Raw genomic sequence first — 20,477 nt, 5'->3', positions numbered from 1 at the left:
CAGCATCCTGTCACCGACAGTGGCCAATCCAGGTCAAGGGCACCTGGCACGCTCCCCAAACGTAAAAACATTCCAGACAAGTTATACCTAAAAATGCGGAATTTTTCCAAGTCCATTTAATAGCGGTCTATGGACTTGTCCTTTAGGAATCTATCTAACCCCTTTTTAAACTCCGTCAAGCTAACCGCCCGTACCACGTTCTCCGGCAACGAATTCCAGAGTCTAATTACACGTTGGGTGAAGAAAAATTTTCTCCGATTCGTTTTAAATTTACCACACTGTAGCTTCAACTCATGCCCTCTAGTCCTAGTATTTTTGGATAGCGTGAACAGTCGCTTCACATCCACCCGATCCATTCCACTCATTATTTTATAAACTTCTATCATATCTCCCCTCAGCCGTCTCTTCTCCAAGCTGAAAAGCCCTAGCCTTCTCAGCCTCTCTTCATAGGAAAGTCGTCCCATCCCCACTATCATTTTCGTCGCCCTTCGCTGTACCTTTTCCAATTCTACTATATCTTTTTTGAGATACGGAGACCAGTACTGAACACAATACTCCAGGTGCGGTCGCACCATGGAGCGATACAACGGCATTATAACATCCGCACACCTGGACTCCATACCCTTCCTAATAACACCCAACATTCTATTCGCTTTCCTAGCCGCAGCAGCACACTGAGCAGAAGGTTTCAGCGTATCATCGACGACGACACCCAGATCCCTTTCTTGATCCGTAACTCCTAACTTCCATACAAAGTAAAATATAACAATACAAACAAAAACATATAAAACTAATACCATACTACAACTTAAACAATACAGTATTAAACTCATGATCCGTATGCGTGAATGAACATATAGGTTTTTAATTCTCTCAAGCTGAACAATGTTCTGCAAGGACCGATGACGTAGACAAGTTGTTCCATAATTTAGGGCCTTTAACGTAAAATATAGACGACTTCTACTCTTCTAAGTGAACCTGCCTAAAAGATGGAACATCAAGTAACTGCTTTTGAGATGATCTTAAGAGCACGGGGTTGATAATATCTTAGGTGGAACTAAGAAATACAGTCATTCAATACTTAAAAACGCAATAATAACATTTAGAACTCAATGCGAAACCTTACAGGAAGCCAGTGCAAACTTCAAAATGGGAGTAACTTGATCGTACTGTGATTTCCCCATGATCACTCTAGCGATGCAGTTCTGAGCAACCTGTAAAGCTTTCAACGAGCTACTCTAAATTCCTAAAAATAAACCGTTACAGTACTCTGACAAAGTACTGATTGGACAACCTTGGGAAAGGTTTTCTACTGTGACGGGAGATCTAATATGTCTATTTTAAGTTTATAGAAGACTTTAGAAATCATATTCTGAACTTGTTTCTTCATAGAGAATGTTGCATCAAGTTGCATGATGGAGAGGGAGGGATGGTAAGACACAGCAATGCATTCTCTTTTTGTGCATTGTACCATGAAGTTTGTGAAGATGTATGCTAGACGTATGTTTTATAAGGTAATAAAGCTGTGAATCTGCACTATTTGATTTCCCGAGTCCTAAAAATATTACTTCAAAGAAGCTTTTTAATTGTTTTGCTTTTCAGGCTGCAAAATTCTGGAACTTTATACCAATTAATCTTAGAAATATTACCAAGAAAGGCTTCAAGGTGCTACTGTTTCAGACCTATGTGAGAGAGAAATAATCTGACTTATAGTTACACTTTTATGTTTTACTCTTATGGGATACTGTTTAAGGGGCGTAGCCAGACCTCACAGTGGGGAGGGGGCCAGAGCCCGAGGTGGGGAGGGGGGACACATTTTAGTCTGCCGCCCTCCCGCTGCTCTCGCCACTCCCCAGCCACTGCTGCAGCAAAGGACCTTGACTGGCGGGGGTCCCCAACTCCTGCCAGTTGAAGCCTTCTCCGGCGCTGCCGCACTGCCTGCCCTGCTGTCTCTTCCTCCTCACGTCCTGCACGCTCCTTTAAGTGAAACTGGATTTCACTAAAAGGAGCGTGCAGGACGTGAGGGGGAAGAGAGAGCAGGGCAGGCAATGCAGGGTACATCACAGTGATCCTGCTGCTCTCAGACCTAGACCCCAGCTGTGACCCTTCAGAAGCAGAGACGCTGACATCCAAGCACCCAGAGCGGTTAAATATGTTGGGATATGTGCTTTATTCTATCTGAAGTTACAATCTACTTTTAAATATGTTTTATAAAAGCAGCTTAAAGGATTGAACAGTCCTTGCCAATAGCTTTGAAAGCTCCTGAGAAAGGGATTAGGGGATCAATGGAAGGACATGATCTTTAAAGACGGTGAAATGCAGTAGAGTGGTCAAGTGGGGTTTCTTTAAATATGATGGTCAGCTAGGCCCACCCTTGAATTAACCATTATTTTATTTGTTGCATTTGTATCCCACATTTTCCCACCTATTTGCAGGCTCAATGTGGCTTACATAGTACCGTAGAGACGATCGCCAATACCGGTATGAACAAATACAGAGTGAGGTTATGACAGAATAATGATTAGAATTGATGGACATATTGGGGGTCAAGGGGAAGAGTAGGTTATGTCCAATATGAACATTTATATTGTTGTGTTGCGGGGTTAAGGCATTTAGGTTGGGTCGTTTGAGTATGCCTTTTCGAACAGGTAAGTCTTTAGGAGTTTCCGGAAGATTAAGTGGTCGTATGTTATTTTCACGACGGTCGGAAGAGCGTTCCACAGTTGCGTGCTTATATAAGAGAAGCTGGATGCATAGGTTGATTTGTATTTGAGTCCTTTGCAGCTTGGGTAGTGGAGATTTAGGTATGTTCGTGTTGATTTTGTTGTGTTTCTGGTTGGTAGGTCTATGAGGTCTATCATGTATCCCGGGGCATTGCCGTAGATGTTCTTGTGAACCAGGGTGCAGATTTTGAACGCAATACGTTCTTTGATTGGGAGCCAGTGTAGTTTTTCCTCATAAAGGTTTGGCGCTTTTGAATCTTGTTTTTCCGAATATAAGCCTGGCTGCTGTGTTTTGAGCAGTTTGGCGTTTCTTTATGATTTGTTCTTTACATACCGCGTAGATTCCGTTGCAGTAATCTAGATGGCTTAGTACTAGGGATTGTACTAAGCTGCGAAATATTTCCCTCGGGAAGAAAGCTTTCACTCGTTTGAGCATCCACATTGAGTTAAGCAAAATAAGCACGTGCTTAGGGCACCACATAGTAGTAACATAGTAGATGACGGCAGAAAAAGACCTACACGGTCCATCCAGTCTGCCCAAGATAAACTCATATGTGTATACCTTACCTTGATTTGTACCTGTCTTTTTCAGGGCACAGACCGTATAAGTCTGCCCAGCAGTATTCCCCGCCTCCCAACCACCAGTCCCGTCTCCCATCACCGGCTCTGGCACAGACCGTATAAGTCTGCCCTCCACTATCCACACCTCCCAACCACCAACCCCTCTTCCCCCCACCTGCTCTGCCACCACAGTCTCCCCCCACCCCACCCCCCAGCTATCATGCCTTTAACTCTGGGTCTGCCACGCCCATTCGCCAACATGAATTTGTGTTTTTCTAATCATTTATAAATGTTTTGTTTCATATAATAATGATGTTTCTCCGCACTTAGTTTTAATGTCTTTTCACTTGAGCAATGGAAGGGCTGAGGGGCTCCATTGTTGGGCTGAGCTGAGGGGCATCATCTGACTTTGATCCAGCCTTTGCTGGGCCCCAGATGTCTGTAATAGTGAGGATTGTCTTATGTTCCAGAATAAGAATGGGAAATGCCTGACTCTCTTTAAAAAGGTAGGGTTGACATGCAGTTCTTTAAACTTGCAAAAATAACTTTTTTTTTTTTTTTTAATGCAATCCGCTGAGAAGGGCGTCGTCTTGAAAGCATTACCTTCAGGTGTCAGGTTGGAAACATGATCATATGGTTCCTGTTTCCTCTGGTATCTGATTTTTGCTTTGTGCTAAGAACATCCTGACCTACCTGCTTCCTGTTGCCTGAGGTTCCTCTTTCAGGTCTCCTTTTGGACTAGCTGCCTGTGTGCCAGGTGTGCAGGCTGTTCAAAATGAGGCTGTCAATATGCCGGCTGGCTCACTGCTCCGATGGCCTCTCTCCAGTTCTGTGCTGCTAATATCTAAAGCTTTAAGTGTAAAAGGCTAGCGTTAATCCATCATGTATTGAGTGTGATGTGATTGAGGTTTATACATTTCTACGTATATATAAATAAAACCATACATCTATCTGCGCTCGTGTACTCCATTAAGATCTGCTGGGACCGTTCCATTTAATCCAGATGATTTAATGGCTGATCTCTTACCTGCTGACGTGAATGTGGCGTTCTGTCTATTAGTTTAAGGACAATTTTTATTATATGTTCCCAGTGTCGTCTTTTCTCTTTTATGCACCCATTTTAATTCTTCTGTGTCCTGCCTACAACTTTGGATATTGTGGATAAAATAAACTTTGATTAGGAGCTGACCAGAGGAGGAGGAAGTGATTTCATAAACGTTGTCTCTGGAACTTGCTGTTGGATGGACTTGGGAAGACCATGCTGAGCTGTAATTGTCATAAATCACACTTACTACTACTACTACTACTTGACATTTCTAAAGCGCTACTAGGGTTACGCAGCGCTGTACAATTTAACATAGAAGGACAGTCCCTGCTCAAGGAGCTTACAATCTAAAGGACAAATGTACAGTCAGTCAAGTAGGGGCAGTCAAATTGGGGCAGTCCAGATTTCCTGAAAGGTATAAAGGTTAGGTGCCGAAGGCGACATTGAAGAGGTGGGCTTTGAGCATGGATTTGAAGATGGGTAGGGAGGGGGCTTGGCGTAAGGGCTCAGGAAGTTGATTCCAAGCATAGGGTGAGGCGAGGCAGAATGAGCTTTTGTACCTCTTTATTTATTTATCACATTTATACCCCACATGTTTGCAGGCTCAATGTGGCTTGCAATAAACCGAAAAGGCTACTGCCAGTCCAGCAGTTATACAAAGTCAGTAAAAGAGGAGAGAACATTTTTCGTCCTCAAATTTAAAGGGAGATGGGATATCATAAGAGTCCAGATACCAGGTCATCTTAGTCTTCGTTTACGCTTAGGGTGGTAGGGTTGGACAGGGCCGCCGAGAGGGGGGGGGGGGCAGGGGGGACAAAATTTCCCGGGCCCGGGGTCAGGCTGCCAGCGCTGTAGTCCCCGGTCTCGCCTGCCCGCCCTCGGCTCCGTCGACAGCCCCCCTCCGTCCGCCACCAGGCCCCCTGCATTCAAATTGGCAGCGCATCGCCTCCCTTCAGGCCCTCCATGTGTCCCACCCTTGTGGAAACCGGAAGTTACATCAGACGAGGGCGGGACACAGTGAGGGAAGACCTGAAGGGAGGCGATCTGCCACTTTCATACGGAAGTGAGGCGCTGCTGATTTCAATGCAGGGGGCCCGGTGGTAGATGGAGGGGGAGCTGTCGACGGGGCTGGGGGTGGGTGGGTGGAGACTTGGGACTGCAGCACTGGTGGCCTCGGAGCGGGAGGGCGGCAGGGCAGCCTTGCCCTGGGCCTGGCTTAGTCTCTCGGCGGCCCTGAGGTTGGAGGGTGGAGAGGGGTGATTTTGAACACACACTGTTGCTTTGACCAAGGACTAGGGTAATGAGGAGGGAGGTAGGGGGCACATTCTCATAAAACAAAAATGGGATCAAATATTATCCAGCTTTTTGTTGTTTGATTTATTGTTCTGCTATTTTTGATTGAAGATCTTGTCTAGACTTGATATTTTGTTGTTAGATGTTGGATATGCTTGATCCTGAATAAAAGTCGTTTACAATTAAAGGGGGGTGGGATTTGATATACTACATTTCTGTGGTTACAATCAAAGTGACTTGCAAGTTATATGCAGGTACTTTATTTTGTACCTGGAGCAGTAGAGGGTTAAATTACTTGGCCAGTGTCGCAAGGAGTAGGGTTACCATATTTTGTCCCCCCAAAAGGAAGACATATGCCTTGCCCCCTGTCACATTTTCCCCTCCCCCCTGTCACACACCCCATCACCCCCCTCCCCGTCACCCCCCTCCCCTTACCTTACTGCTGCCCTGGTGGTCTAGTGACCTCTTCGGGGCAGGAAAGAGCCCCCTTTTTCCTGCCTGGAGTGCTGCCCTGCATGCTTCCTTCCTGTTGCTGATCTTGGCACCGATTCAAAATGGCCGCCGAGGGTTGAAGTCTCGCGAGGTCACTTCAACTCTCGGCGGACATTTTGAATCGGCGCCAAGATCAGCAACAGGAAGGAAGCATGCAGGGCAGCGCTCTGGGCAGGAAAGAGGGGGCTCTTTCCTGCCCCAAAGGCGGAAGAGGTCACTAGACCACCAGGGCAGTAGTAAGTAAGGGAAGGGGAGGCTAGCAATGTGCCCGTTTGTCCGGATTTCTGGACAAACGGGCAGATTGGCAATACCCGCCCTGTTGCCCGGACATGTCCTCAAAAAGAGGACATGTCTGGGTAAATCCGGACATATGGTAACCCTACCAAGGAGCTGCAGTGGAATTGAACCCAGTTCCTCTGGTTCTCAGACCATAGTCGTTAGGCTACTCGTCTACTCCAAAAGGTGAAAAAACAAGCAAAGAAAAGGGGACCTTTTGCAAAACGAAGGAGGGGGGTTGGGGGTTCAGGAGAAAGCGGAAATAGTAATGTTGTACTGCTAAGTATTTGGAGGAAGGGGAGGATGATAAATGATTGGGACTATCAAACCTATTTGTACATATCTGTACATAAGGATACACTCCAGAGTGCCAGGAAGTGCTGGTCGTACTGTTCCCAGCTGTGTCCTACTTGTCTTTGCAGACTGGACAGGTTCCAGGGGATAGGAGGGGTGTAGATGCAAGTGGAAACAAGGAGGGTGTGGGCCTGCTATACACTAATCGGCTTAACTTCTGTAGTGAGCAAAACTCTGGTAACCTGGAAGTGTAGCACCTCAGAATATATAGACTGAAAGGCCTGTAACTTGGGCATGATCAGGGCAGGTTTTCAAAGTGTTTGTTCCTGCCTTGCTGCCCCCCCCCCCAAAAAAAAGAAATTATGTGTAGGCAATAGGGAAATTGTGAGGAAATAATTGTTGCTGGGAGGGTGGTGAAGTGGACGGCAGTGGCGTAGCCACAGGTGGGCCTGGGTGGGCCAGGGCCCACCCACTTAGGTTTCAGGCCCACCCAAGAGCAGCACGTGTTTAGCAGTAGCTGGTGGGGATCCCAAGCTCCGCCAACTGAAGACTTCCCCCCCCCCCCCCCGATGGTAACAAAAATGCTACTCTCCACGATACCAGGCAGGGGCGACAGGGGCGGTCGCACAGGGCCTCACGCTCCTAGGGGCCCCGCATCTCTGGCACGTCTGTCCTCCTGTCTCAGGACACCTCCCTGCTCCGTACCTTTAATGTGAATCCACATTTCAGTAGAGAGCATCAGGCAGCGATTTTCATATCCCGTCAGATGCTGAGCCCAGAACCTCCTCGCTGCTGCATCCTGCCCCCTTTTGATGTCACTTCCTGCTTCCGCAAGGGCAGGATGCAGCAGCGAGGAGGCTCTGGGCTCGGCAGCTGACGGGATATGAAAATTTGTGCCGCTGTCTGCCGCTCTTTACTGAAACGTGGCGGATGCATATCGAGGTATAGGGTGAGGTGAGGTTCCGAGATCTCTAAACCTCCTTTTAAACTGATAAATTATGTCTTATGGTGGCAGGCACAGGCGGGGGAAGCCGGGCACGGGCGGGCGGGTGGGAGGCCCACTGAACCGGTCTGCACAGGGCCCCACAATTGCTAAGACCAGTCCTGATACCAGTGCCTGTGCATGCTCGGTTTTCAATGCATGCCTGCTGCAGACTGCCAAGATGGAAAGAACCATTTTCCTACCAGCAGATATATTTTTTTAGTGTGTGTGGGGGGGGGGGGAGAACACTTGGTGCCCACCCACTTCTTACACCCAAAATCTGTTGTCAGGCTACGCCCCTGGTGCATGGGGGAAACCACACTTTTATATTTGTTTACTAAATTGTTTTAGTTCTAAAATTTAGTGCATATTTAAAATGCAGAAATGAAACATCTTTGTTTTAGTTTCAGATAGAAAAAGACACAAACAAAAACCCCAAATATTTAAAAACGGCACAGTGCTAAGTCTGATTAGATGTGGAATCGAGCAAACTGGCAACATGCAGGGCCTGGCCTCAGACAGATGTAGCAGTTGGTGAGGTGGGCGAGGACAGGAAGGCCTGGCATCGGATCAGTATTGGCAGCGTCGCAGTAGACAGAGGCAGCTTGGCAGACTTCGCTGGCCCATGAAGTCCTCCTTTTCCCAACATTTATGGCAAATATCTGTAGTAGAAACCTGAGAAACCTTCCCTGAATAATATCAACCAGTCGGATGCTTTATCACCTGTCAGCTGTGCAAATGGTATGAAATGATCTCGCAGAAAACTCTTCCATGTATGGAAGATTTTATTCTAGATATGCACAGCTTGCAGCCATGATTTCGGGCCTCCCATGGAAACTCTTAAAGGCAATTTTAACAGGGTGCCTGCAGAGCCCCTGGCAGGAGCCTATTCTAGCCCCCAGCTGAGTATACACATAGCCATAGAGCCGGTACAAATGCTTGTGCCTAAATGTTGGAGACGTGTAACATACATAACATAGTAGATGATGGCAGAGAAAGACCTGCACGGTCCATCCAGTCTGCCCAACAAGATATGCTACTTTATGTGTACACCTGACCTTGATTTGTACCTGCCATTTTCAGGGCACAGACCGTAGAAGTCTGCCCAGCACTAGCCCCACCCCCAACCACCAGCCCCGCCTCCCACCACCGGCTCTGGCACAGACCGTAGAAGTCTGCCCAGCACTAGCCCCGCCTCCCACCACCGGCTCTGCCACCCAATCTGTGCTAAGCTTCTGAGGATCCATTCCTTCTGAACAGGATTCCTTTGTTTATCCCATGCATTTTTGAATTCCGTTACCGTTTTCATCTCCACCACCTCCCCCGTGGGAGGGCATTCCAAGTATCCACCACTCTCTCCGTGAAAAAATACTTCCTGACATTTTTCTTGAGTCTTCCCCCCTTCAATCTCATTTCATGTCCTCTAGTTCTACCGCCTTCCCACCTCTGGAAAAGGTTCATTTGCGGATTAATACTTTTCAAATATTTGAACGTCTGTACATTTGCAATAGTATTGTGCAAATCACTTGTGTAGGTGGGAGTTTGATCCATGTGTAGCCCCCTTGCAAATACACACTCTGGCCTCCTTTTATTAAACTGTAGTAAGCACTCGCACGCGCTTATCGCAGCTTAAAAGGGCTTATTTGGGACACTGAGGCAGTGGCGTAGCTACGGGGGGGCCTGGGGCCCCCAGTTTTATTTATTTATTTGTAGCATTTGTATCCCACATTTTCCCACCAACTTGCAGGCTCAATGTGGCTTACATTTGCCATAGTGGCGGTTGCCAGTTTCAATAACAGAATTACAAATGGTAACATACATGGAACATAGCATATATGGAACACAACATGGTATATATATACCATGTACATACATACATGATGGTATTGCATGAAGGTTCCTGAGTAGTAAATTGGATTGTAACACTTTTTTTTTGTTACATTTGTACCCCGCGCTTTCCCACTCATGGCAGGCTCAATGCGGCTTACATGGGGCAATGCAATGGAGGGTTAAGTGACTTGCCCAGAGTCACAAGGAGCTGCCTGTGCCTGAAGTGGGAATCGAGCTCAGTTCCTCAGGACCAGAGTCCCACCACCCTAACTACTAGGCCACTCCTCCACTGTTGCTACTATTTGAGATTCTACATGGAATGTTGCTATTCCACTAGCAACATTCCATGTAGAAGTCGGCCCTTGCAGATCACCAATGTGGCCGCGCAGGCTTCTGCTTCTGTGAGTCTGACGTCCTGCACGTACGTGCAGAAACAGAAGCCTGCGCAGCCTTCTACATGGAATGTTGCTAGTGGAATAGCAACATTCCATGTAGAATCTCCAATAGTATCTATTTTATTTTTGTTACATTTGTACCCTGCGCTTTCCCACTCATGGCAGGCTCAATGTGGCTTACATGGGGCAATGGAGGGTTAAGTGACTTGCCCAGAGTCACAAGGAGCTGCCTGTGCCTGAAGTGGGAATCGAACTCAGTTCCTCAGTTCCCCAGAACCAAAGTCCACCACCCTAAGCACTAGGCCACGAGACCCTGTTTGACATAAGGTTTAAGGTGGTAGTGTTTGATCATTGATAGCAAAGAGGTTAATCATTCATGAGATAAGATATCGGTTTTGTATATATCGTGTATAGTGTTATTATTTGGTTTTTAAGATGGATGTTTATGGTATGCCTTCTTGAAAAGATCTGTTTTCAGTAGCCTTCGAAGATGGTTAGGACTTGCGTTGTTTTTATGGCCTTCGGTAGTGCGTTCCACAGCTGCGTGCAGACGTATGAGAAACTGGACGCGTGTGTGGATTTATATTTTAGCCCTTTACAGTTGGGATAGTGGAGACTGAGGAATGTGCGTGATGATTTTTTTGCGTTCCTAGTAGGCAAGTCTATAAGGTCTGACATATAGGTCGGGGCTCCCCGTAAATGATTTTGTGGACCAGGGTGCAAACTTTGAACGCAATTCGTTCTTTTAATGGGAGCCAGTGTAGTTTTTCTCTTAGGGGTTTGGCGCTTTCGTATTTCGCTTTCCCAAATATGAGTCTGGCTGCTGTGTTTTGGGCGGTTTGAAGCTTCTTAATGATTTGTTCTTTGCATCCGGCATAGATGGCATTGCAGTAATCTAGATGGCTTAACACCATTGATTGTACTAGGCTGCGGAATATTTCCCTTGGGAAGAAAGGTTTGATCCTTTTAAGTTTCCACATTGAGTAGAACATTTTCTTTGCTGTATTTTTCACATGGTCTTCGAGTGTGAGATTTTGGTCAATTGTGACTCCCAGAATTTTCAGGCTGTCTGAGACCGGAAGGGTGTAGTTTGGGGTGTTTATGGTATTGGGCTTGTTTGTGTTGTATTGTGAGGACAGGATGAGACATTGTGTTTTTTCTGTGTTTAGCTTTAGTTGGAATGCGTCCGCCCATGAGTTCATTATTTGGAAGCTGTGTGTGATTTCATTTGTGATTTCGGTTATGTCTTGTTTGAACGGGATGTATACTGTGACATCGTCTGCATAGATGTACGGGTTGAGTCCTTGGTTGGATAGTGATTTGGCTAAAGGTGTCATCATTAAGTTAAAAAAGGTTGGTGAGAGCGGTGATCCTTGTGGTACTCCGCATTCAGGTTTCCATGGTGTTGACGTTTTTGAGTTAGAAATCACTTGATAAGTTCTTGCTGTTAGGAAGCCTTCAAACCATCTTAGTACGTTTCCTCCAATCCCGAAGTAGTCTAGGATGTTCATGAGTATTTGGTGGCTAACCATGTCGAACGCGCTGGACATATCGAATTGTAGGAGTAGCACATTGTTTCCAGTTGCAATTAGTTGTTTAAATTTGGTTATGAGAGTGATTAGCCCTGTTTCAGTGCTATGGTTGGATCGAAATCCTGACTGTGATTCATGTAGTATTGTGAATTTGTTTAGGCAATCGGTGAGTTGTTTGGTTGCCATACTTTCCATTAGTTTTACTATCAGGGGGATGGATGCCAGTGGTCGATAGTGGGTTGTGTCATTTAATTTTTTCTTTAAGTCTTTGGGTATGGGTGTAAGTAGTATATTTCCTTTGTTCTTGGGGAAAAGTCCGTGTTGTAGCATGTAGTTCAGGTGTGATGTAAGGTCAGTTATGAAGCGTTTGGGGGCGGACCTTATTAGGCTGCTGGGGCAGATATCCAGTTTGGAGTGGGTTTTGGAGAATTTGTTGAGTGCTTGAATGATGGTTTCTTCGACGTCTGCTGGGTATTCACCGGGAGTCGGGTCCAGGTAATCCATACATTTTTCATGGTCAGTGGTATTGTGTGGTAATGTGGATCGAAGTTTTATAATTTTCTCATTGAAGTATTTGGCAAGTTGGTCTGCCGATGAGGTGTCTGTGCTGGCTGTGGTCACCTGTGTGGTGTCTAAAGTTTATTCACGAGTTGGTAGAATTTATGTGCGTCTTTGTAGTCTGGTCCTATTTTTGGTTTTGTAGTATGCTCTTTTGGTTTGTCTTATTGTATACGCCAGCTAAGGCGTTTGTCCCGCGCTGGTCTTACATTGCCTGGCTTCTGTCTGTTTTCAGCGCTGTGCACGCTCGCGCATGCTCATTTTCGTTAAAAGAGGTGCATGGCACTGAATACAGAACAGGCCATCAGGAAATATGTGAGACCAGCGCGGGACAAATGCTTTAGCTGGCAGGAGTTGGGATCCTCGCCAGCCAACGTATCTTCCAGCGGGGGGGGGGGGCAGAGGGGAGGCAGGCCAAAATGGGTCCCCTCCCCCTGGGTTCTGCCCCCCCTCCCTAGGGTTACCATATGTCCGGATTTACCCGGACATGTCCTCTTTTTTTGTTCCCGTGTCATTCTCTAGTTTCCATATCTTGACCCTATCGGACAAGCACAGAGGATCTCTGGGGGAGAGGAAGTGATTATACAGGGGAACAGTGGGTGTGGATAGGCCATAATGGGCGCTTTTTTTCCTGCCATCATGAAAGACGACCACATAGAGAACTGATGCGCTATTGTTTTAGCTGCCAATCTTCTTATCAAAAATGACACCAGGCACCAGCTGATGGAGGTAATGATGACAATTGCCCCATGTAAGCCGCATTGAGCCTGCCATGAGTGGGAAAGCGCAGGGTACAAATGTAACAAAAATAAAATAGATACTATTGGAGATGCTACATGGAATGTTGCTACTATTGGAGTTTCTACATGGAATGTTGCTACTATTGGAGTTTCTACATGGAATGTTGCTATTCCACTAGCAACATTCCATGTAGAAGGCTGCGCAGGCTTCTGTTTCTGTGAGTCTGACGTCCTGCACGTACGTGCAGGACGTCAGGCTCACAGAAGCAGAAGCCTGCGCGGCCACATTGGTGTGACTCTGGGCAAGTCACTTAACCCTCCATTGCCCCATGTAAGCCGCATTGAGCCTGCCATGAGTGGGAAAGTGCAGGGTACAAATGTAAAAAAAAAAAAAAATATATATATATATATATAATTCCTAAGCAGAGTGTAGCACCAGTGACGTTATCCTCCTGGCTGTCTCTCGCAGAACATTTTTCCTCTCCTGTTTCTCTTCTGGTAGTGATGATGCAACATTATGCTGAGGTTTGAAAGTAAACTTTTGGAATTCAGAGAAATGTTTGAAGCATCTTTTTTTTTAAAATTTAATTATTTTATTAGTTCACTTGCTGGGAACATGATCAACCTGTCTCATTCTCCCAATGTTGATCGGGGTGATCTTCAGCTGACAGGGTTTGGGGATCCCCACCAATCCAGGTACTTCTAATTTCTTTTAAACCTTGAGTCGGGGGGGGGGGGGGAGGGGAGTGCTCGAGGGGGATGGGAGCGTACATTTAGTACCCACCATTTCCCCCTTAGCCCCATCCAAAATCTGCTGTCTGGCTAGGCTACTGGTGTGGAGTTTATTTCAGTACTTGCCTCATACTTTATGTTGATTTTAGTGCTGGCAGGTTTCAGCAGGCTGCTCTATGTTTATCAGCTGAGGAAACTGTCCTTCTCATTCATAATCCCCCCCTCCCCCTCCCCCCACCTCATCTTATTTTAGTCATAGGGATTCTCTTCAGCACCCGGACACTAGCGGAAAAGGAGAAGCTTGCACACTGTAAGTTTCCACTCCCCAGAATGGAATGAGGATTGTCAACTTTGAGTCACAAGGCAGCTCATGAAAATAAATGTTAGCCTGAAGAGTTGGCCTGGACCTGCTGGACTTCAGGCCTTGGGTGGACCTGGTTCCATATTAGGATCAGTGGCGTAGCAAGGGGGGGGGGCCGGGAGGGGCGGTCCGCCCCAGGTGTCAGCTCAGGGGGGGGTGGGTGCTCCCTGCCAGCTTCCCCCCCCCGGGTGCAGCACGATGACACCCCCCCCGATCCGGTGCCTACCCTCCTCAGCTCCCTCCAACCAGCTGAGCACCCTACCTTTAAAGAAATTTCGGAAGCTGTGGAGAGGAGAGGCGCAGCGCCTCGCGCCTGCAAGTAAAAGAAGCGAGGATCGTCATCGGGCCTTCCCTCACGCTGTCTGTCCCGCCCCTCCGCTGACGCAACTTCCTATTTCCGCAAGGGTGGGGACAGACAGCGTGAGGGAAGGCCCGATGACGATCCTCGCTTCTTTTACTTGCAGGTGCGAGGCACTGCGCCTCGCCTCTCCACGGCTTCCGAAATTTCTTTAAAGTTAGGGTGCTCACTCAGCTGGTTGGAGGGAGCTGAGGAGGGTAGGCACTGGGTCGGGGGGGAGGGGTGTTGATGCGCTGAGGGGGGGTGTCATCATGCTGCACCTGGGGGGGGGGTGCAACGGCGAACCGCCCCAGATGGCAGCCCTCCTTGCTACGCCACTGATTAGCATTTTGACTGTTAATCATGAAGTGCATTCCGTTATTTGTAGTACGGAGGAGTAGCTTACTGAGTAAAGCACTAGGCTTCACATCCAGGGGTATCTCGTTCAAATCCCACTGCTGTTCCTGTGATCTTGGGCAAGTCACTTAGAGGTCCTTTTATAAAGGCGCGCTGAAAAATGGCTTGCGGTAGTGTAGGCGCGGGTTTTGGGTGCATGACAATCCATTTTTTAGCGAGCCTGTAGAAAAAGGCCTCTTTTTAAAATGTTTGTGTTTTGCCGAAAATGGGACGTGTGGCAAAATCGAAATTGCCGCACGTCCATTTTTGGTCCGAGACCTTACCGCCAGCTGTTGACCTAGCGGTAAAGAATCTGGGCAGTAATGACCTATGTGCGTCAAATGCCACTTGGCGTGCGCCTGTTACACGCACCAGAAAATAAAAATTATTTTTCAGACGCGCGTAGCAGACGCACGCCAAAATTGAAATTACCGCAAGGGCCAGCCGGTAACCGGGTGGTAGCTCCAATTTGGCGCATGTTCGGCACACGAAGACGCCTTTGCGGCTTAGTGAAAGGGCCCCTCTATCCTCCATTGCCTTAGGTACACAATTAGATTGTGAGCCCCCCAGGGGCAGGAAAATATTTACTGAATGTAGCTTACCGTGAACTATTGCTTAAAAAGAAAGAGAGGGTGGGAGCTAAAGTGAAATAAAAATCCATTTTACAAGTGGCAAAACGTATGTAGAGGACAGAAATGAAATAAATTCAAGAGGGTACCTTGATGGCTCAGCAGTTTCTCTGGGCTAGTATAGTAGCTGACTTGTTACTGAAGAAGGGAAGCCAGGACTCCAATCCCAGTTCTCCTACTGATGCCTTTGGCAAGTCACTTCGCCCTCCATTGTCTCAGGACTCAGGAGCAGATTTGTAGGGCAACTCTATAACAGGGGCATAGCCAGACCTCGGCAGGAGGGGGGTCCAGAGCCTGAGGTGGGGTGGGGACACAGTTTAGCCCACCCCTCCCGCCACCAACCCTCCCCCGTCGCCGCTGCCAGGTAGCTTTGCTGGCGAGAGTCCCCGACCCCCGCCAGCCGAAGTCTTCTTCAGCACCGGTCTCTGGCGCCTTCACTGACCTGTTTTTGTCAGTCCTGACTCCTGAGGTCCTGCACGGGGCTACATACAGGACGTGCACGCAGGACGTCAGGAGTCAGGACTGACAGAAACAGATCAGCGAAGGCGCCGGAGACTGGTGCTGAAGAAGACTTCAGCTGGCGGGGGTTGGGGATCCCTGCCAGCAAAGTTACCTGACAGCGGCGGGAGGGGGCATCAAAAGTGGCGTGGTAGGGTCAGTGGCGGGGGGGGGGGGGGGTTGAAAGTAGAGGGGGCCAAGGCTAAATCTGTGGGGGCCCATGCCCCCGTGGCCCCACCTAGCTATGCCCCTGCTCTATAACCTTAGTGCCTCAATATAGACTGCCACAATGCGGCTATAACAGCTCTTATAGAATACTGGTGTACATAGGGTTACCATATTTTGTCCCCCAAAAAGGAGGACACATGCCCTGCCCCCACCACACGCTCTGCCCCGTCACATTTTCCCCTCCCCCCTGTCACACACCCTGTCGCCCTCCCCTCCCCATCACCCCCTCCCCTTACCTTACTATTGCCCTGGTGGTCTAGTGACCTCTTCGGGGCAGGAAAGAGCCCCCTCTTTCCTGCCTGGAGTGCTGCCCTGCATGCATCTTTCCTGTTGCTGATCTCGGCGCCGATTCAAAATGGCCGCCGAGAGTTGAAGTCTCACGAGGTCACTTCAACTCTTGGCGGCCATTTTGAATCGGTGCTCAGATCACGAACAGGAAGGATGTATGCAGGGCAGTGCTCCGGGCAGGAAAGAGGGGGCTTTCTGGACAAACGGGCAGGCTGGAGGGTGGGCCGTCCTATGCTAGCCTCTCCGCCCTCCCCTTTCCTAACTTACTACTCTACTGCCCTGGTGGTCTAGTGACCTCTTCCGCCTTCGGGGCAGGAAAGAGCCCCCTCTTTCCTTCCCGGAGCGCTGCCCTGCATTCTGTTGCAGATCTCGGCGCTGATTCAAAATGGCCACCCAGAGTTGAAGCGACCTCGTGAGACTTCAACTCTCGGCGGCCATTTTGAATCAGCACCGAGATAAGCAACAGGATGCAGGGCAGCGCTCCGGGCAGCAAAGAAGGGGCTCTTTCCTGCCCTGAAGAGGTCACTAGACCACCAGGGCAGTAGAGTAAGGCAAGGGAAGAGGGGGGACGGGAGTAGAGGGGGTGATGGGGTGTGTGACAGGGGGAGGGGAATATGTGACAGGGGGCGGAACGAGGGTGTGAAAGGGTGTGGGGGTGTGGTGGGGGCGGGGCATGTGGCCTCTTTTTGGGGGGACCAAATATGGTAACCCTAGTCATAAGTACTTGCCAGAAACTCAAATAGTTGCAACATTCCATGCTACCAATCCCAGGGCAAGCAGTGGCTTCCCCTATGTCTGTCTCAATAGCAGACTATATGGAATTTTCCTCCAGGAACTTGGCACCAATGACCCGTGTAAGTAAGTAACTAGTATTCCATGACCTGCTTACATATTTGGTGCCTAAGAAGTGCCAACTTATATTAACAATATTACATTGTAAACCCTTACTATCTTGTTGGACAGACTGGATGGACTGTACAGATCTTTATCTGCCATCATCTACTATGTTACTATGATTGTAAGCCATCTTGAGCTGAGATTTAGAAAGGCAGGAGAGTCGGGCCCCAATTCCGATTATCAACTGAAGAGCTATTGGGGATGTTGAAGAGACTGAGCTTCCATCCCCAGGGAAAAGCCCTAGTTGTAAGGAACAGCACAACCCATTGTATTGCTGTGATTAGGCCTAGTTTTTTTTTTTTTTTTTGGGGGGGGGCAGGAATGTGGGAGAAGGCATAAAATGGGAGTGAGGGAGGGAAATCCAACAAGTTAAAAAGGACTGCACTGTGCTCTATCTTCAACTGGGGTGTATTCCAGCTGAGCTGACCACCTCTGGGGGGAGGGGGGGACTTTAAAAATTACAAATCCTAAACCAGTTGACGTTCTCATATGGGGTAGCATCCTTTCAATAGAAGCAATACAAGCATGGTTCTTTGAAACTTCGTACCAGTAAAGACGTGGTACACTCCTCAACAGGCATTGTAACTAGAGGATTTCTGAAGACGAGGCCTAAGTGCCGTAGGAAACTCAGATCCAAATTCAGGAAATTTCACTGGTTTGACAAAGGCCAAAACAATACATGAAAGGGAAATGGGACTTGATATACCGCCTTTTCTGAGGTTTTTTGCAACTACATTCAAAGCGGTTTACATATATTCAGGTACTTCTTTTGTACCAGGGGCAATGGAGGGTTAAGTGACTTGTCCAGAGTCACAAGGAGCTGCAGTGGGAATCAAACTCAGTTCCCCAGAATCAAAGTCCACTGCACTAACCACTAGGCTACTCCTCCACTCATTCCACCAATAAGAGCCAACCTCATCCACCAATAAGAGCCAACCTCATCAGTGATGTCACAATGGCTTGATTGCCCGATATTTGGCTCACTTCTGATATTGTGATGTCATAAGGGAAGGGAAATGGGACTTGATCTACTGCCTTTCTGAGGCTTTTGCAACTATATTCAAAGCGGTTTATGTATATACAGGTACTTATTTTGTACCTGGGGCAATGAAGGGTTAAGTGACTTGCCCAGCGTCACAAGGAGCTGCAGTGGGAATCAAACTCAGTTCCCCAGGATCAAAGTCCACTGCGCTAACCACTAGGCTACTCCTCCACTCATTCCACCAATAAGAGCCAACCTCATCAGTGATGTCTCAATGGCTTGGCTCACTTCTGATATTGTGATGTCATAAGGGAAAGGGGGAAAGAGAAATGGGACTTGATAAAACCGCCTTTCTGAGGTTTTTGCAACTACATTCAAAACAGTTTACATATATTCAGGTACTTCTTTTGTACCAGGGGCAATGGAGGGTTAAGTAAGAGTCACAAGGAGCTGCAGTGGGAATCAAAGTCAGTTCCCCAGGATCAAAGTCCACTGCACTAACCATTAGGCTACTCCTCCACTCCAGGGGTTTAAAACAAAAGGAAAGAGAAAAAAAATATGTAATAGTGATAATGACCATAAGATGAAATTACAGGCTACACAAAGAACAATGTGCTGGTTCTGGTGCTGCTCCGTACTGGCCCAATCAGATTGCATAAGGTTACCTTTCATTTGTACTGTATATAAATTCATCCTAAGATAGCCTTCTCTGCAGAGACTTTCTCCCAGTTGCCTGACCTGCCAAGCTTGTTTTTCCTTTTTAAAACTCGGCTTCCCTGCCCTGTGCCACCTGCTCTATCTCTCCTGCTGGCGAAGGGCCCTTGGCATCTGAGTAATCATGTGTCCGGCATCAGTCTTGTGTGTCACCACTTGTTTGCCCACGGAGGTGTCTGTACGGCAGGAACACAGCCTAGCAGAGACTCTGGGCCCCAGCCAAGGCTCCGATTTACCCTGCCAAGAAAACCAAAAAAGGGTGAGGATGTGAGGAAAACATCGACCGGGGTCATGGGGTTTGAAGAAGAGTAAGAAATGAGTAATGCAGATTTGTCACCTCAGTGTGTGCAGCATTCCAACAGCAACATCAACCCACCCCCCACCCCCAAAAAAAAAAATAATTTTTTTTTCACACAGCACACCAAATCTTCTGCAAGTATCAGGATAACAAAAGTTCTTGCAAGCTTCTCCGGAAGGAAGCGGAGAGGCCCAGTGTTTCTTCTTCCTGCTTTTATGAATATCTTTATAGACTTCTGTGTTTTTGTAAGGGCCTAAATGAAATTAGATACGGTAGGATAAAGTTTTTTTTGTTTCATTTGTACCCCGCGCTTTCCCACTCATGGCAGGCTCAATGCGGCTTACATATTGTACACAGGTACTTATTTGTACCTGGGGCAATGGATGGTTAAGTGACTTGCCCAGTCACAAGGAGCTGCCTGTGCCTGAAGTGGGAATCGAACTCAGTTCCTCAGGACCAAAGTCCACCACCCTAACCACTAGGCCACTTCTCCACTGTTGCTACTATTTGAGGTTCTACATGGAATGTTGCAATTCCACTAGCAACATTCCATGTAGAAGTCGGCCCTTGCAGATCACCAATGTGGCCGCGCAGGCTTCTGCTTCTGTGAGTCTGACGTCCTGCACGTACGTGCAGGACGTCAGACTCACAGAAACAGAAGCCTGCGCAGCCTTCTACATGGAATGTTGCTAGTGGAATAGCAACATTCCATGTAGAATCTCCAATAGTAGCAACATTCCATGTAGAATCTCCAATAGTATCTATTTTATTTTTGTTATATTTGTGCCCTGCGCTTTCCCACTCATGGCAGGCTCAATGCAGCTTACATGGGGCAATGGAGGGTTAAGTGACTTGGCCAGAGTCGCAAGGAGCTGCCTGTGCCTGAAGTGGGAATCGAACTCAGTTCCTCGGGACCAGAGTCCACCACCTTAATCACTAGGCCACTCCTCCACTGTTGCTACTATTTGAGATTCTACATGGAATGTTGCTATTCCACTAGAAGTCGGCCCTTGCAGATCACCAATGTGGCCGCGCAGGCTTCTGCTTCTGTGAGTCTGATATCCTGCACGTATGTGCAGGACGACAGACTCACAGAAACAGAAGCCTGCACGGCCTTCTACATGGAATGTTCCTAGTGGAATAGCAACATTCCATGTAGAATCTCCAATAGTATCTATTTTATTTTTGTTACATTTGTACCCTGCGCTTTCCCACTCATGGCAGGCTCAATGCGGCTTACATGGGGCAATGGAGGGTTAAGTGACTTGCCCAGAGTCACAAGGAGCTGCCTGTGCCTGAAGTGGGAATGGAACTCAGTTCCTCAGGACCAAAGTCCACCACCCTAACCACTAGGCCACTCCTCCACTCTGTGACTTCTGTGTGTTTGTAAGGGCCT

The 20,477-nt window shown here is 47.8% G+C and overlaps 1 long non-coding RNA gene across 1 annotated transcript; it reads right to left on the bottom strand.

Annotated features, from left to right (window-relative positions):
* Positions 1 to 1,872: 1,872 nt before the first annotated feature.
* LOC115472319 lies at positions 1,873 to 19,726 on the bottom strand. The gene is made up of 3 exons (XR_003942502.1): positions 19,712 to 19,726; positions 19,206 to 19,210; positions 1,873 to 1,974 (listed from the first exon to the last, which is right to left on the bottom strand). It is a non-coding gene; the product is annotated as an uncharacterized LOC115472319 (long non-coding RNA).
* Between the last annotated feature and the right edge of the window lie 751 nt (positions 19,727 to 20,477).

The sequence above is a fragment of the Microcaecilia unicolor genome, chromosome 6 (genome assembly GCF_901765095.1).
Source record: "Microcaecilia unicolor chromosome 6, aMicUni1.1, whole genome shotgun sequence".
NCBI lineage: Eukaryota > Metazoa > Chordata > Amphibia > Gymnophiona > Siphonopidae > Microcaecilia > Microcaecilia unicolor.
The sequence above is the reverse complement of the archived record's forward strand: the minus strand, read 5'-3'. Positions and strand labels throughout refer to the sequence as shown.